The 17,886-nt window shown below is 57.4% G+C and overlaps 1 protein-coding gene across 7 annotated transcripts in view; it reads left to right on the forward strand.

The window, feature by feature from the left end:
* The first annotated feature begins 1,792 nt into the window (after positions 1-1,792).
* ELOVL1 (ELOVL fatty acid elongase 1) overlaps positions 1,793-17,886 on the forward strand; it is a 32,815-nt gene continuing 16,721 nt past the window's right edge. Inside the window, exons 1-2 of one of the 7 annotated variants that reach the window (XM_030571983.1) lie at positions 1,793-1,878; positions 13,857-13,931. The gene's annotated coding sequence lies outside the window, so the exon portion shown is untranslated. The other 6 variants (XM_030571985.1, XM_030571986.1, XM_030571980.1 and 3 more) reach the window with 6 other exon arrangements.

Below are 17,886 nucleotides of genomic sequence, written 5' to 3' on the forward strand. Positions count from 1 at the left end.
AAGGAGGTTAACTGCTCAAGCACACTGCATTTTAGCATGATTTATGGCTCTCCTCTCCTTGGCCAATACCAGCTGTCAGCAGCCTGCAGGCATTGTGGCCCAGATGAGTTTTCAGAGGAATATGATGGCTGTGGCAAAGCAGATTTAGTCAGAAGTTTCCCCATGAGGACCAGGTGGTGTGGGAGGAAGTATGAAGGTGGTTGTGGGAAAAGCCCTTTGACAAAGCCCTGGCTGGGATGATTTAGTTGGGGATTGGTCCGGCTTTGAGCAGGGGGTTGGACTAGATGATCTCCTGGACCCTTCCAGCCCTGATATTCTGTGATTCTATGAAAAGCTGTCGGCATGAAGGTGATGGTCAATGTCTCAATAAGCCATTAGAGCTAGGTATGGTGCCTGGCCTTCTCTCAATGTGCTGTCTCAATGGACAGAAATGGAAGGCACTGTGCTTGGTTTATGGGTTGCTGAGTTAATAACAAATGTCTGGCTACCACACGGCAGGACCCTCCCACATGGAAACCTGTGAGGGGATGGTCAGTATGGTGCTGTTGCCTGTGTGTTGCTTGGAGCATGTCTACATGCAGATGAAGGTGTGGATTTAAACTGATTTAGCTGATCTGCTGGAAAGAGGTTGTGCGGACACTTTAATTTCAGTTTAAACTGCATTGGTTTCAGTTTGGTTTAAATTGATTAGGAGCAGGTTTAAATTACACTGCAGTAAGAACATCCACACCCAGGTTTGCACCAGTTTGACCACACTGACACAGGTGAAAGTTTGTGTGGAGACAAGGCCTGGCAGACATCAGAACTTGACCTCCATCAATTCATAAGCCTAAAGCCAGAATGGACCATTAGATTGTCTAGTCTGACTCTCAGTATATCACAGCCAGTGAATATCACCCCATTACCCCATACTGAACCAAATTTCTTGTTTGACTGATGTCTTGTCAGGACAGGGAAACTGACTGGCACAAGCTATGACCCTTACACTAATAAGCTATTCATAATAATAAACTATTCTGGAATAGCTCCCTGTCATGTTATTCACTTTAGTCTTTAAATCGATCTATTCAGGCATAATCAATGCACTCCCAGGGTGGACTAAAATCATTTTGATTCCAAAATAGTACCCAAGGTTGCAATGGAATAGGGCTAGAAACAGGCCACTGCTGTTTGGCGCTGTAGGGACAGAGACATCAGGGAAGGAAGGCCCTTGCCTCCACTGTGTCCCGGAGATGGGCGCAAAGTGGAGACAGCCCAGAGAACAGCAAGGAAGTGAGAGGCTGACCAGAGAGAAAGGCATAGCTGGGCTGTGCACCGGGAAGGGGGAGAGACCAATTCTGCAGAGTACATGAATGAAGGGAAGAGAGGAACAATTTAGGTGGCTGTCAGGGCAAATCCCCGGAGGGGAAGCGGCACCAGGCTGGGGACTGATCACCCCAGGGAGCCCCCCCTGCACCGGGGTCTTTTAAACTGGGCTGCCCCAGACCCTGCAAAAGGGGCAAACGGCTCTGTTCGTACAGCGCCTGGCACAGTGTCCCGGGCTCCGCGCGGCCGCACCCCGCAGGCCCGGCCTGGCTGCGGCTGGAGCGCGGCTCCGGCCGGCCCGGCCCCCGCTCACGGCCAGCGGACAATGGACCCGCCGCCGCCCGCCCGAGCGGAGCTGCCAGGCGCGGTGGGGCCAGCCCTGCTGTGCGCGCCCGCGCCGGGAGGGGGCGCTGAGAGGCGGCTTCCCCCGCCCCGCCCCGCCCGCGAGGGGCCCCCGGGCCAATCAGCGGCCGCCGAGCGCCGGGGGCGGCCCCCGTGGCGCTGGGGTGACAGCGTGAGCCGGGCGCGTCGGCTGGTCAGGAAACGGCGCGAGCTCGGGGCAGCGCCAGGCGGGTGAGTCCTGCTGCGCGGGGGGGCGCCGGGCCGGGCCGGGCCTCCGCCACGGGGCTGTGCCGGCAGGGGGTCTCTGCGTTCCGGGGGGTGCAGGGCGGGGAAGGGGGGCAGGGGGCTGTGCCTGGCAGGGGGGTCTCTGCGTTCCGGGGGGTGCAGGGCGGGGCACGGGGCCAGTCCCCAGCAGGGGGGTCTCTGCGTTCCAGGGGGTGCAGGGAAGGGGGACAGGGGGCTGTGCCTGGCAGGGGGTCTCTGCGTTCCGGGGGGTGCAGGGCGGGGCACGGGGCCAGTCCCCAGCAGGGGAGGTCTCTGCATTACAGGGGGTGCAGGGCAGGGAAGGGGGGCAGGGGGCTGTGCCTGGCAGGGGGTCTCTGCGGTGCAGGGCAGGGAAGGGGGGCAGGGGGCTGTGCCTGGCAGGGGGGTCTCTGCGTTCCGCGGGGTGCAGGGCGGGGAAGGGGGGCAGGGGGCTGTGCCTGGCAGGGGGGTCTCTGCGTTCCAGGGGGTGCAGGGAAGGGGGGCAGGGGGCTGTGCCTGGCAGGGGGTCTCTGCGTTCCGGGGGGTGCAGGGCGGGGCACGGGGCCAGTCCCCAGCAGGGGGGTCTCTGCATTACAGGGGGTGCAGGGCAGGGAAGGGGGGCAGGGGGCTGTGCCTGGCAGGGGGTCTCTGCGGTGCAGGGCAGGGAAGGGGGGCAGGGGGCTGTGCCTGGCAGGGGGGTCTCTGCGTTCCAGGGGGTGCAGGGAAGGGGGGGCAGGGGGCTGTGCCTGGCAGGGGGTCTCTGCGTTCCGGGGGGTGCAGGGTGGGGCACGGGGCCAGTCCCCAGCAGGGGGGTCTCTGCATTACAGGGGGTGCAGGGCAGGGAAGGGGGGCAGGGGGCTGTGCCTGGCAGGGGGTCTCTGCGGTGCAGGGCAGGGAAGGGGGGCAGGGGGCTGTGCCTGGCAGGGGGGTCTCTGCGTTCCGCGGGGTGCAGGGCGGGGAAGGGGGGCAGGGGGCTGTGCCTGGCAGGGGGGTCTCTGCGTTCCGGGGGGTGCAGGGCGGGGAAGGGGGGCAGGGGGGTCTCTGCATTCCAGGGGGTGCAGGGCGGGGAAGGGGGGCACAGGGCCAGTCCCCAGCAGGGGGGGTCTCTGCATTCCGGGGGGTGCAGGGCAGGGAAGGGGGGCAGGGGGCTGTGCCTGGCAGGGGGTCTCTGCATTCCAGGGGGTGCAGGGCGGGGAAGGGGGGCACAGGGCCAGTCCCCAGCAGGGGGGGTCCTCTGCATTCCGGGGGGTGCAGGGCAGGGAAGGGGGGCAGGGGGCTGTGCCTGGCAGGGGGGTCTCTGCGTTCCGGGGGGTGCAGGGCAGGGAAGGGGGGCACAGGGCCAGTCCCCAGCAGGGGGGTCTCTGCATTCCGGGGGGTGCAGGGCGGGGCACGGGGCGGTGCACGGGGCTGTGCCTGGCAGGGGGGTCTCTTCATTCCAGGGGGTGCAGGGCGGGGAACGGGGGCACAGGGCCAGTCCCCAGCAGGGGCGTCTCTGCATTCCGGGGGGTGCAGGGCGGGGCACGGGGCTGTGCCTGGCAGGGGGCTCTCTGCATTACAAGGTGTGCAGGATGGGGAAGGGGGGCACAGGGCCAGTCCCCAGCAGGGGAGGTCTCTGCATTACAGGGGGTGCAGGGTGGGGAAGGGGGGCAGGGGGCTGTGCCTGGCAGGGGGGTCTCTGCATTCCAGGGGGTGCAGGGCAGGGAAGGGGGGCACAGGACCAGTCCCCAGCAGGGGGGTCTCTGCATTCCAGGGGTGCAGGGCGGGGAAGGGGGCACAGGACTGGCCCTCTGGCAGGGGGCTGTCTGCATTACAGGAGGGTGACTAGACAGCAAATGTGAAAAATCGGGATGGGGTGGGGGATAATAGGTGCCTATATAAGACAAAGCTCCAAATGTGAGGACTGTCCCTATAAAATTGGGACATCTGGTCACCCTAGGTGGGGGTTGCAGGGCTGTGTGGGAAGGGTACTCTCTGCACTGCTATGGTGGGGGAGAGGGCTGTGCACAGCTATGCAGGAGCATAGCTGAGGATCTGATTCCCAGCCCTGATCATAGAATCATAGAATATCAGGGTTGGAAGGGAACTCAGGAGGTATCTAGTCCAACCCCCTGCTCAAAGCAGGACCAATTCTCAACTAAATGATCCCAGCCAGGGCTTTGTCAGGCCTGACCTTAAAAACCTCTAAGGAAGAAGATTCCACCACCTCCCTAGGGAACCCATTCCACTGCTTCACCATCCTCCTAGTGAAATAGTTTTTCCTAATATCCAACCTAGACCTTCCCCACTGCAACTTGAGACCATTACTCCTTGTTCTGTCATCTGCTACCACTGAGAACAGTCTAGATCCATCCTCTTTGGAACCCCCTTTCAGGTTGAAAGCAGCTATCAAATCCCCCCTCATTCTTCTCTTCTGCAGACTAAACAATCCCAGTTCCCTCAGCCTCTCCTCATGAGTCATGTGCTCCAGCCCCCTAATCATTTTTGTTGCCCTCCGCTGGACTCTTTCCAATTTTTCCACATCCTTCTTGTAGTATGGGACCCAAAACTGGACACAGTACTCCAGATGATGCCTCACCAATGTCGAATAGAAGGGAATGATCACATCTCTCGATCTGCTGGCCATGCTCCTACTTATACAGCACAAAATGCCATTAGCCTTCTCGGCAACAAGGGCACACTGTTGACTCATATCCAGCTTCTCATCCACTGTAACCCCTAGGTCCTTTTCCACAGAACTGCTTCCTAGCCATTCGGTCCCTAGTCTGTAGCAGTTCGTGGGATTCTTCCATCCTAAGTGCAGGACTCTGCACTTGTCCTTGTTGAACCTCATCAGGTTTCTTTTGGCCCAATCCTCTAATTTGTCTAGGTCCCCCTGTATCCTATCCCTACCCTCCAGTGTATCTACCACTCCTCCCAGTTTAGTGTCTTCTGCAAACTTGCTGAGAGTGCAGTCCATGCCATCCTCCAAATCATTAATGAAGATATTGAACAAAACTGGCCCCAGGACCAACCCTTGGTGCACTCCGCTTGATACCGGCTGCCAACTAGACATGGAGCCATTGATCACTACCTGTTGAGCCTGACGTTCTAGCCAGCTTCCTATCCACCTTATAGTCCATTCATCCAGCCCATACTTCTTTAACTTGCCGACAAGAATACTGTGGGAGACCATATCAAAAGCTTTGCTAAAGTCAAGGAATAACACATCCACTGCTTTCCCCTCATCCGCAGACCCAGTTATCTTGTCATAGAAGGCAAATATGTTAGTCAGTCCTTACTTGCCCTTGGTGAATCCATGCTGACTGTTCCTGATCTCTTGCTGGAAGCCCTTGTGCTGAGCTCTTCGGGGGAGAGCAGGGTGGCTCCTTCTGGGTGACATGGTGCCCCCTGTCCTCTGCTGGGGAAGGGGATGAGAGTCTGGTCCATTTCCCCCCAGCACTGCACATGGTGCCCCTGTGGTTGGCAGTAATAGTGTAGTGGTCTGAGTCAGCAGGGCTTGGAATCGGCGAGAGAAGAGCTTCAAAGACTCAAGTTGATTCAGCCAGCTTCACAGGGACTGCTACGATCATCCATTCTGACCTCCTGCATAACGTGGGCCAGAGAATCCCACCTACTGATTCCTGCATCTGGCCTAGCTTTTTGAAAGCCTTCCAATCCTGAGTTGGCATCAACTTTACCCATTACCTGGAGGAGACCCTTTCTCTCACTTGCAAAACTTTCCCAGGGCCAGGCCTGGGGCCAGGCTGAGACCGGCTATCCCTCTGTGTTCCTTGGAGAGAGGTTTCAGGTGTGATAACCCCTGCCCAGTGATACTCAGAATGAGGCTTGCGAGTCCCAAGTGACTCTTTGCCATGCATGATATCAAAACCATGTGATTTAATTATTCACCAATCAGGAGGCTTTTACTATGTTAGTGAACTGTAGTTGATATAATAACACTTGGTCAGTCACATTGCTGTGAGAATATATGTATATATTCCTCTGTCGTATTGGCTACATAGTCATGCTGAAGCTATAGTAAAGAGAGGGAAATGAATTCACAGCATTATGGCTCTTTTGGGTAATGATGATCGCTAATGAACCACTGAGGTCTGAGTATCATTGGTCTCGGCCCATGTCTACACCATGGGGACTATAGCAGCACAGCTATGGCCCTGTAGCTGTGTCACCATAAGCCTGCAGTGTAGGCACAGCCTACAGTGACAAAAGGGTTTTTTCCTCTCACTGTCGGAGTTGCACCTGCCTGAGTGGCAGGAGCTGGGTCAACAGAAGTGTTCTTCCATCAGCCTAGCAGCAGCTTCCCTGCCGGTTAGGTCAGCCTGGCTGGGGTGCACCCTGCACACTGTAGCTAGTCAGTTTACATGTTAAGTTTAGCCCAGGCCTAAGTTAATGACAAGTCACCACAAGTGAGGTCAAGTGGGTGGTTGTGTGGGAAGAAATGGGACCAATAATCAGAGCAAGTTTTATGCATAGGTTAGCTGTGTGCCGGCTGCAACAAGTACCTGTTATCAGCTATGGGGCTGGGAGGCATCTTAACACAGATGACTCTATAGAGTTTGTGCCAGAGGCAGGGGACAGCTGTGAAAAAGTGGGGAGGGATATGCTTGTGTGAGACAGTGAAGGATGGAGATTTTCAGAGCAGAGGCAGGAGGTAATGATGCAGTAAGATGATAGATGCAGAAAGTGGGGCAGAGATGGGTCATGAGGAGTGTTAAAGGTGAGGATCAGATGCTTGTGTCTGAAGAAATAAAGAATCATAGAATATTAGGGTTGGAAGAGACCTCAGGAGGTCATCTAATCCAACCCCCTGCTCAAAGTAGGACCAACCCCAACTAGCGGGAGTGGAAGCCAGTGGAGGGACTTATAGAGGGAGTGGGAAGGGGAAGATAGAATTGTGACACACTGAAGTGATGTGCCTGGAAACTGATTTTTTGGCAGCAGTGTTTTGATTGGGGTGAGTAGCTGAGATGTGAGGTGAGGAGCAACTGGACAGAGGAAAAAGATTCTTAGTGTGCCCTCAGAGTGTGGCTCTCTGGGGAGCTAAGCTAGCGCTCTCCCCCATTCCCTCACTTCCAAGTGCTGCTGCAGATTGGGAGCGGGGCTTGTAACATCTGAGACAATCTCTTCCTCTCCCCCTTCCTTTACATAGCTGTAGTAACACTAACACCTTGCACTTACAGTCCATAGCACTCTGCACAGCATGGGGATCCCTCCCCTTGCAAACTCAGAGCAGGAAGGTGAGGATGGAGTCCCAGTTAACCTGCAGGAAGGTGGAGGACCTCACACTGGGAGATGTCTGAGATCCTGCAGCAAACATCCCTGCACTGTGAAAGGTGTTATGGGATTCTCAGGCTGTCTACTCTAACACTTTTGTTGATATAACTTGTGTTGCTTGGGGTGTGGAAAAAAAATCACACTCCTGACTGACACGAGTTTCACCGACAAAAGCACTGGTGTGCACAGTGCCATGTCAGTGGGAGACGCTCTCCTGCCGATATAGCTACTGCCACTCGTTGGGGGCGGTTTAAGTATGCTGGCAGGAGAGCGCTCTTCCATTGGTATAGATCGGCTAAACAGGAGACTGCTGCAGCTGTGCCATTGTCGGGTGTAGTTGTGCTGCTGTAAGGTCTGTAGCATAGACATAGACACTTGTGAACACGAAGGCTCTGTGTAAAGGATCAAGCTGAGCTGCCTCTGTTTTAAATGGAGGATGCTGGAGTCAGTGTTCTCTGAGGGCCCTTCTGCCCTGGAATTCATTCCCCGCCGCCCCAAATGTCTCAGTTCTGTTCATTTTAGTGTGTCCTGTAAAGACCGTCCAGGCCCTTTGGAGACAGCATGGGGAAGTGCCCCTTCTGTTTTTCTTGTCTGGCTATCTCTTGCTATGGGAGTTGAGATGAAATTTAGATTTATCACTTTTAAATATTTGACAAAAACACCTAGATCCAATTCCAAGCTCTTTCTATAAAAACAGTGAAAGATTGGAGAGGGTGCAGAGAAGAGCCACACAAGGGATTGGAGGGCTGGAGAAAATGCCTTAAAAGTGAGAGAGTCTTAAAGAACTCCAATCTGTTTAGTTAGTTTGTTTTAAAAAAAATCCAGAGGTGACTTGATTAGCAAGTAAGTACCTTCATAGGAAGAAAACAGCAGGTACTAAAAGGCTCTCTAATCTAATGGAGAAAGGCATGGGAGGATCAATGGCTGCAAGCTGAAGCCAGACCATCAAATTAGAAATTAGATGCAAATATTTCCCACTGAGGGTGATCTACTTCTAGAACAAACTCCCAAGGAAGTGGAGGCCTTTCTGGAAGAGGTGCTCTAGTCAAGCACAAACTATTGGTCGCAATACCGGGGTAAATTAACAAAATTGTTTAGCCAGTGATGGACAGGAGATCAGACTGGCGGTATGTCTACACTGCAATTAAACCCCACAGCTGGGCCATGCCGGCTGACTTGGGCTCACTGGGCTGTGGGGCTGTTTAATTGCAGTGTAGGTTTCTGGGCTTAGGCTGGAGGCTGGGCACTAGAACCATGTGTGGTGAGAGGGTTCCAGAGTTCAGGCTGGAGCCTGAGCCAGAGTGTCTACAGCCCAATTAAAGAGACCTGCAGCCTGAGTCAACAGGTGCCAAATTGCATAGAGGAACTAATGGTTCCCTTTGGCCTCAAAAAAATCTGACTAAATAAAGCTCCTGAAGTATCACAGGGAAGATGGCAGTTTCAGGAGCCGAAGGCCAAGACATGGGAATCGGGACTCATTGAGGCCTTCTCTAGATGAGGATTTATATGCATACATCACGCTTTTGTTACCAACCAGTGCTCAGGACTAGTGTAGGCATGGCATACTGCCTGTAACCTGTGCTGTCCTAGTTGGCGTTTGTAATGTTGGCTAGCATCACGCTTTTAAATATTAGTCTAGACAGTGCGTTGGGGGGAGAGGGTCCCCTGATGAGTCCCCACCCTACTCCTGCCGCATTGTACCTCCTAGTACCACACTGGGACACTGCAGTCAATTTGCATTTGTTACGATATCACACTCATGGTCTCTGCTTTCAAAGTTTTGACTTCCCATTAAATATTGGCTTGGCAGTGCCTAAACTTTCCCATCCCTCTAAGACAAGGGTTCTCAAACTGGGGGTTGGGACCCCTCAGGGTTATTACATGGGGGATCGTGAGCTGTCAGCCTCCACCCCAAATCCTGCTTTGCCTCCAGCTTTTATAATGGTGTTAATGTTAAAAAGTGTTTTAAATTTATAAGGGGGATCACACACAGAGGCTTGCTATGTGAAAGGGGTCACCAGTACCAACGTTTGAGAACCACTGCTCTAAGAGGCTCTAAATGTAAGCAATCAGTTTGGCTCCAGTCATTGTAGTATCTGGTGCTGCTGAGGAGACAAGGAGCGGAAATCAAGGCCTACCAAAGGGAGGGTCACAGGAAGCATTAGAAGCCTCCACAGAGTCATGCAGGCATCTCTTTGTGGATATCTGTCTGAACTCTGAACCTTTGTATTCTCCCATCTCTGATTTGAACTGTAACTTTGCTGTTGATTGTGGAGTTTGTGGCTCTTAACTGACTTTGGCAACAGTGCATCATACTGATGCAATGTTATGGGATGGTATGTGAGACAGAATGGAGGATGGGGTGTGTTTGGTCTGAGATCTTTCCGATTAGTCTGGAGGTGATGCCCTGAGAATTAAATATTTATGCTACCCTCCCGGGACTGAGCATGCACCCTCCAGCAAGCAGCACTAGCACCCCCTTCTTATCTGGGAAGTTGTCCTTGTGTGAGAAGCCAGTTCCACTTGAAACCCTTGGGTGTGTTGGGGGCCATGGGGAGGGGGGGGCTTATGAAAGCTGGCACTTCCCCTTCAGCAAAGCTGGTAGATGGGGGCAGGGCACAATACACATTTTGATAGACTGAGTGCAAGAGCCAGGATGGGACCTGAAGCCTCCCTAGAGAGCTCAGTCCTGTGGCCTGCCAGGACCCCTGGGAATAACTGACTACTGGAAATGGGGGTCCTGCCCCACAAGAGAGGGGCATGATGGTGACAGCAACAGAAGCCACAACCAAAGGAGGGGGCAGAAGCGGCCTGTGCTGCATGGAGGCTGGGAAGGCAGCTGTGCCTCTTCCCACAGGGCCCTCCTCCACCTGAGCTGGGGGAGGCTCCCAGCCCATGCCCACCTGCTGCCTGATGTATCCTGCCCCCTCCCAGCCTTCCCCTCCCCTCCCCTCTCCCTCTGCCCCCTCCCTGACAGCCCCCTCAGACCCCTCTCCTCCTGTCCCCCTCCCCAACTGTCCTCTGCCCCCTCAGAGCCCCGCCCCTCCCTAACAGCCCTCTGAGCCCTCACATTCCCGCCCCTCCCCCTCCCTGACAGCCCCCTGCCCCCTCAGACCCCTTTCCTCCTGTCCCCCTCCCCAACTGTCCTCTGCCCCCTCACAGCCCCGCCCCTCCCCTCAGACCCCTCTCCTCCTGTCCCCCTCCCCAACTGTCCTCTGCCCCCTCACAGCCCCGCCCCTCCCCTCAGACTCCTCTCCTCCTGTCCCCCTCCCCAACTGTCCTCTGTCCCCTCACAGCCCCGCCCCTCCCCTCAGACCCCTCTCCTCCTGTCCCCCTCCCCAACTGTCCTCTGTCCCCTCACAGCCCCGCCCCTCCCCTCAGACCCCTTTCCTCCTGTCCCCCTCCCCAACTGTCCTCTGCCCCCTCACAGCCCCGCCCCTCCCCTCAGACCCCTCTCCTCCTGTCCCCCTCCCCAACTGTCCTCTGCCCCCTCACAGCCCCGCCCCTCCCCTCAGACCCCTCTCCTCCTGTCCCCCTCCCCAACTGTCCTCTGCCCCTCAGAGCCCCGCCCCTCCCCTCAGACCCCTCTCCTCCTGCCCCCCTCCCCAACTGTCCTCTGCCCCCTCAGAGCCCCGCCCCTCCCTAACAGCCCTCTGAGCCCTCACATTCCCGCCCCTCCCCCTCCCTGACAGCCCCCTGCCCCCTCAGACCCCTTTCCTCCTGTCCCCCTCCCCAACTGTCCTCTGCCCCCTCACAGCCCCGCCCCTCCCCTCAGACCCCTCTCCTCCTGTCCCCCTCCCCAACTGTCCTCTGCCCCCTCACAGCCCCGCCCCTCCCCTCAGACTCCTCTCCTCCTGTCCCCCTCCCCAACTGTCCTCTGTCCCCTCACAGCCCCGCCCCTCCCCTCAGACCCCTCTCCTCCTGTCCCCCTCCCCAACTGTCCTCTGCCCCCTCACAGCCCCGCCCCTCCCCTCAGACTCCTCTCCTCCTGTCCCCCTCCCCAACTGTCCTCTGTCCCCTCACAGCCCCGCCCCTCCCCTCAGACCCCTCTCCTCCTGTCCCCCTCCCCAACTGTCCTCTGTCCCCTCACAGCCCCGCCCCTCCCCTCAGACCCCTTTCCTCCTGTCCCCCTCCCCAACTGTCCTCTGCCCCCTCACAGCCCCGCCCCTCCCCTCAGACCCCTCTCCTCCTGTCCCCCTCCCCAACTGTCCTCTGCCCCCTCAGAGCCCCGCCCCTCCCCTCAGACCCCTCTCCTCCTGTCCCCCTCCCCAACTGTCCTCTGCCCCCTCAGAGCCCCGCCCCTCCCTAACAGCCCTCTGAGCCCTCACATTCCCGCCCCTCCCCCTCCCTGACAGCCCCCTGCCCCCTCAGACCCCTTTCCTCCTGTCCCCCTCCCCAACTGTCCTCTGCCCCCTCACAGCCCCGCCCCTCCCCTCAGACTCCTCTCCTCCTGTCCCCCTCCCCAACTGTCCTCTGTCCCCTCACAGCCCCGCCCCTCCCCTCAGACCCCTCTCCTCCTGTCCCCCTCCCCAACTGTCCTCTGCCCCCTCACAGCCCCGCCCCTCCCCTCAAACCCCTCTCCTCCTGTCCCCCGCCCTCTGCCCCCTCACAGCCCCGCCCCTCCCCTCAGACCCCTCTCCTCCTGTCCCCCTCCCCAACTGTCCTCTGCCCCCTCAGAGCCCCGCCCCTCCCCTCAGACCCCTCTCCTCCTGCCCCCCTCCCCAACTGTCCTCTGCCCCCTCAGAGCCCCGCCCCTCCCTGACAGCCCCCTGCCCCCTCACCCTCTCCTCCTGTCCCCCGCCCTCTGCCCCCTCACAGCCCCGCCCCTCGGCCTCTGCCCCTAACCGCCCCCGCCCCCACCCCGCCTCCTTCTGCGCCCGGGGCGGGGCCGCCGCTGTGACTGGCCCGGGCGCCCCCTCCCGTGGCGGTGCCCAGCGCCGGGGGCGCCCCGCCCGCCGCTCGCGGCAGCCGGCTGGGGGGCGTGGCGTGGCGGGGCGGGGCGGGACAGGCCGGCGCGGCTCCGCGGCCCGGTGAGCGGGGCGCTGGCCGGGGGCTCGGGCGCCGCGGGGCCTGGGCCGGGTCGGTCTGTCCCGTGCCTGTGCCCGGCCCCGGCCCCTCCCTCTGCCCGCAGGCGGGCGCCTCACGGCCCCGCTGCCGGCCCTTCCCGGGGCACAAGGGCCGCGGCTGGCGGAGCCCTGGCTCAGCGCGGGAGGGGAGGGGCCGGGCCGGGGCCGGCTGTTCTCCCGTGGGCCTGGCCCAGGCGGGCTCCGGGCCCCCCGTCTCTGGGTGTCCGCAGAGCCGGGCTCGCTCGGGGGCGGGGGGCTGGGAGAGCGCAGCGGCAGCGCCGGGTGGGACGCTGTGTGGAGCCGGAGTGGGCCAGGCCTGAGGGGTTAGGGTTGGAGGTCGGGGGGCGAGCCGGGTGGGACGCTGTGTGGAGCCGGAGTGGGCCAGGCCTGAGGGGTTAGGGTTGGAGGTCGGGGGGCGAGCCGGGTGGGACGCTGTGTGGAGCCGGAGTGGGCCAGGCCTGAGGGGTGAGGGTTGGAGGTCGGGGGACGAGCCGGGTGGGACGCTGTGTGGAGCCGGAGTGGGCCAGGCCTGAGGGGTTAGGGTTGGAGGTCGGGGAACGAGCCGGGTGGGACGCTGTGTGGAGCCGGAGTGGGCCAGGCCTGAGGGGTTAGGGTTGGAGGTCGGGGGACGAGCCGGGTGGGACGCTGTGTGGAGCCGGAGTGGGCCAGGCCTGAGGGGTTAGGGTTGGAGGTCGGGGGACGAGCCGGGTGGGACGCTGTGTGGAGCCGGAGTGGGCCAGGCCTGAGGGGTTAGGGTTGGAGGTCGGGGGACGAGCCGGGTGGGAGGCTGTGTGGAGCCGGAGTGGGCCAGGCCTGAGGGGTTAGGGTTGGAGGTCGGGGGACGAGCCGGAGTCCCTGCAGACAGGGGTCCTGCCTGGCTTTGGCCTCTGGCAGCTGGCTACGCTAGGGAGAAGTTGTTGCTGTGGGTTTCCTGGATAGTGGCAATAGTGGCCTTTTACCTCTGGCTGTGTGGCTAAGCTGGCCTGACTCAATTGTGTGCTCCCACTTGGTGCAGGGACTGCACATTCATGTTCCTCTTGTGCAGAAAGCTTCACCACCTATCCCAGCCACAGACTGAGCTCTGTCCAGCGCCCCTTACCAGGTGCAGCCTTCAGTGATTCCAGCGTATAGGGTGAAACCGTGTATGTCCCAAGCACGAGCTGGATGTCATTTCAGTCTCCAGGCACACACCCTGCCCCTCCTGCTTGCCTCAGCCCAGGTGCTCAAACAGTAGGAGCTGCAAATGTCAAGTGGGTGACACAGGTTCCTTTTTGGGTTTGTCCTCTGATCTCTCCAAGGCAAAGGAGCCCAGTGCCATCTTGTTCTTCCTCTGCATTCACACCCTTGCTTGTCTCTGCTACTCCCAGTCCTCCACTCTGACCTTTACTCTTGTCTCCCATCTCATATACACTGGCCTACCTTGGCAGCCTTGTCACAAACCTCATGGCTCTACCTTTCTGAGCACCTCTCTCTGCCTGCATCATCTCTCACCTGGGCTACTGAAGCTCTTCCCCAGGGCCACCCCAGCTCTGTGCTGGACCATTCTCCCTGACCCCAACGGTTGCTACTGCTTTCCCCTCCCTCAGTGAGTGCCTCAGTTCTAAGGGAGTTCCTGTCTCATTACAGCTAGCAACACATCTGTGACCCAGAGAAGAATTCAGGGACCTGTTCCTGAGAGAGGCGTCTTTGATTGGAGAAAAGGTAAAATTCAGCTGGGACTGCATCAGCAGTGCCCCTCTCCTCTTGGTTTCAAATTCATACCTCCTGCACTCTGAAGCCAAAGCTGGAGGGAAGCTGCATGTGCTGTGTAAATAAGGCCCTGGACCCAGGTTGGTAGGAGGCTGAGGGGATTTGTTTGGGGGCACAGAAGGTCAAATCTTCAGTTGAGAACAGTCACATGTGACAGTGCGCACCTCCTGCTGCAGGGCACCATGCTGTCCCTTTGCAGCTGAGCCTGCAGCAGTTGCCATGCTCAGACCTCTGCATTGCAGGGCAAAGGCAGTCTGACTCTTGTGATTGGCTGACTGCTTTGTAGCATGAGAGCTCCTTCTCCCTTCTAGGCCACTGCATCAATGTCCCATTGAGAGATTCCTCCTCCCCTCCCCGTGCTGGATGGCAGTGCCAGGCCTTGTGCACTGCCTGTAATAAAACATTGGCTTTCATGAGTTCCAGCTTGTGTAGGTGCATGGCCTCTGTGTGGGTCTTTTTCTGGAACATCTGTGGGAAGGAGGCTCTTGGGAGTGTGCAGCACTAGCACTGGGAGGCCAGTGCCAGACTCATGTGAGGCTTGTGGGGTTATCATGCACAGGGGATCTGTGCTGCTGCTTGTGTAGGGAGGAGGTAGAGGAATTTCTAATCTCCTGGACCATATAATTCAGTAGCTGTCAGCCCCCACTCCTGGGCGGGACTAGGGGTGACTCAGCAGCTTACTGTCCCGCTTCTTCCCCCTCCACATGTGGTTTCCTTTTTTTAGAGCCTTTCCTTAGGGTTGTGATGGGTGAAGGGGCTATACACAGAGGCATTGTGGAGATGGCGGGCAGTTCTTGTGTGTGCACCTGGGCTTACACCTGCTGCAGCAGGAGTGGGAGTCTCTCTGGAATGCTCTGTGCAGCTGCCCCTGGGATGACTTGCTTTGTTTTGGGTACCTTAGTAACTAGAGAAATGGGAGAATTCAGAGATGCTGGAGGCACGAGCCTGGTGAAGAAGTGGCTGTGGTGGAGAGGGGTGAAATGAGAGAGGCAAGTGGTTGCAGGAGTGGTAAGCAGACTGGGCTGATAGCATGGGAGCTGAGGAGAGTCTCCTTGGGAAGGTCTCTTCCCCAGGCCTGAAGGGCAACAAGCATTGTGTGAATGATAGGCATGTATCCAGCTGCTGTGGGTTACAGGCTCTGGGCTGGGGCCTCTTCCCACCTTGCAGAATGTGGGCAGGGCAGATTCCTGACCTTCCAGCAAGACCTGCTAAACAGCTTCCCAGGGACAGAGGGCTCCCTGAATCAAACAGCTTGCCTAGTGGCTAGGGGCTTGAGTGACACTGCTGGATGCTGTCTCATGAGCCTGGATAGGCAGGCGGGTGCTAGAGGGGCTCAAGGTAGCATGCTAAAAATAGCTGTGTGGACATTGTGGCTCTGGCAGTGAGTCAGACTAGCCATCTGAGCTCAAGCCTGGGCCGTTGTATGGTCTTGAGCTCGGGTGGCTAACCTATGGAAGTATCTACACTGGAAATGCTGCAGTACTGCAGTGTAGACACTTAACTACAGCAGTGGAAGGGGTTCTCTGTCTCTGCAGTAAATCTTCTACTTCAGGAGCTGGCAACTAGGTTGATAAAGAAAAGTCAATTTAGCAGTGTCTACACTGAGGCTTAGGTTGGCTTAACTATGTCTCTCAGAAGAATGCGTTTTTCCTAGTCCCTGGGCAATGGAGCTAGGTCAACGTAAGTTTGAAGTAAAAGCTCTGCCCAAGGTGCAGTGTCCATACAGCCATTCTTAACATGCTAGAGTGAGTCTGGCTGCCTGGGCTAGGAGAATTGCTGCCTGCTGCAGTGTAGACATGTCCCTAGAGCAGGGGGAGTCTATTTTTTTGTCAAGGTCCAAATTTCTTGGTCAACATATAGTCAAGCTCCAGACTCCAGAGGAAAAAAATCATTCTCCCCCCCGCCCCAATCGTGATGATAATAAGTAAATAAGATTTTGGGGTCCGCTCAAGCGTTTGGATTTGGCCCTCAGTCTCCCTATTGACTTCCCCTGGCTTAGAGGTTAGTGCATACCAGTCAACCTGCAATTCTTTGTTCCAGTGACAGTGCCCAGCCTTGAGGGTAACATGCTGGCTCCAAGCTGCTGCATGCTGCTCTCTCTGGAGCTGCCAGGCCCTGCCACACACAAGCCAGGCCTCTGCTGGGTTCTGAGCTGTGCAGTTTCAGGGGGAATGAAGGGAGGAGTAATGCCTCTAGGTATGTGACATAGATGGTCCCCTAGGGCAGAGCGTTGTGTGGGAGGAAGCACAAGACCTAATTCCCCACTCACTCCAGAGCAGGTAGGAAAACTTGTGTTATTTGTGGGGGAGTGGGTAGCAAGCCCATTGCTTTCTGAATCTCTGAGCCATGCTGAGTCTGTCTTCCTGGTGCTGTGTGAGTTGGGGAAAGGCCCAGGGTCTCAGGTTTCATTGCTTCCTCTCCCGCATGTTGGTCTGGATTCAGGGGAACCTCCTATTTGCCCCACAGAGTAATAGCAGGGAGAGAGCGTTCTCTCCCCGTACCTGGCCTGTGTACAGACTGAGCAGGGCAGGTACAGGCACTGATCCTCCTGCAGAGGTTGGGGAGGGATGAATGTTGTTCCGTGCTCTGCTCTTCCTGAGTGCTGCAGGGCCAAGAGGAGCATAAACCCTCAGAGGCTCCGGAAGAAACCTCCACATATTGGATTAGATGGTGCCTTGCTATTGCACAGCTGTTGGGGCAGAGGGAGCTCTCTGGCTGGAATGTCTTGCCCTTTCCTGTTAGACGGGTGGAGCAAATTGAGATGCGTCTGGAAAGGAGCCGGTCCCTAAGAACAAGAACTTCTCCATGCGGGGAAGAGCAGAGATGCTAGGCTCTGGGAATGCAGTCATCCCTGCTGGTCCAGAGCACTGGGGAAGCTGTCACTTTCTGATAACAGCAGTATCCAGTTTGGGTGCTATACTCTCCTGCCTTCTTGGAGCGTTCTCTAGCTCCAGTGGAGGAGTGGGGGCTAGAGAGTTTGTGGACATGTTTGGGGACAGGGGATCTCATGGGTTCTTCATATCCTATCCTGTGCCTGGTGCAGGGATCATTATGGGAGTAAATTCACTCTAGTAACCCCCAGAATGGATCAGGGTGGGCAGCTGTTTACTGGGAGTGAAACCCAAGAGCCTGCTATAGGAAACTGCCTTGCTTTGATGCCAGGCATGGTCAGCTAGCATCACTTAGTCCATGGTCCTGGTTGTTGCCTACAGGACAGTTGGGATAGCTTATCTCATCCCAGCCTGTGATATGAAGGTCAGTCAGAGTCTCCCAGGCTCTTCCTGGGGCCCCTGGGAATCTGCAGTCAGGCTCTGGGTTGATTGGTGCATCCCCATGGGCATCAAATCCAGAGGTTACTTTGGATCATGCTTTTCTCTCGTGATCAATGGGAAGAGTGAGGCTGCAGAGAGGACAGGCCTTTCCTGTCCCTGTTGCACAGGGTCAGTCTGGGTGCTGATCCCAGCTCTGCCTCTGTGGTCTTGAGCTGTCAGTCTCTCCATTGAAAGCAGTAAGAGTCCTGTGGCACCTTATAGACTAACAGACGTGTTGGAGCATGAGCTTTTGTGGGTGCATCCGATGAAGTGGGTATTCACCCACGAAAGCTCCATGCTCCAAAACGTCTGTTAGTCTATAAGGTGCCACAGGACTCTTAGTTTGGGTCTGTAAAAGCAGCAAACACGGCTCCCCCTCTGATACTGAATCTCTCCATTGTTGAGGTGGGGGCTGGGGATCCTGGGTGAAGATGCAAGGTGCCTTGGGTTTACTAGGACATGCGGTTTCCCCATAGGATTGGAGCCCCTGCCGAGTGTTATCAACACGAAATACTCTTTGCCCTACATAGAGGGTGTGGGAGAGGGAGATGCTGGCTGAGGGGAAGTGACCTCTCAGAGCAGGATGTGGGGCCTGG

This window comes from Gopherus evgoodei, chromosome 8, assembly GCF_007399415.2.
Source record: "Gopherus evgoodei ecotype Sinaloan lineage chromosome 8, rGopEvg1_v1.p, whole genome shotgun sequence".
Classification (NCBI taxonomy): domain Eukaryota; kingdom Metazoa; phylum Chordata; order Testudines; family Testudinidae; genus Gopherus; species Gopherus evgoodei.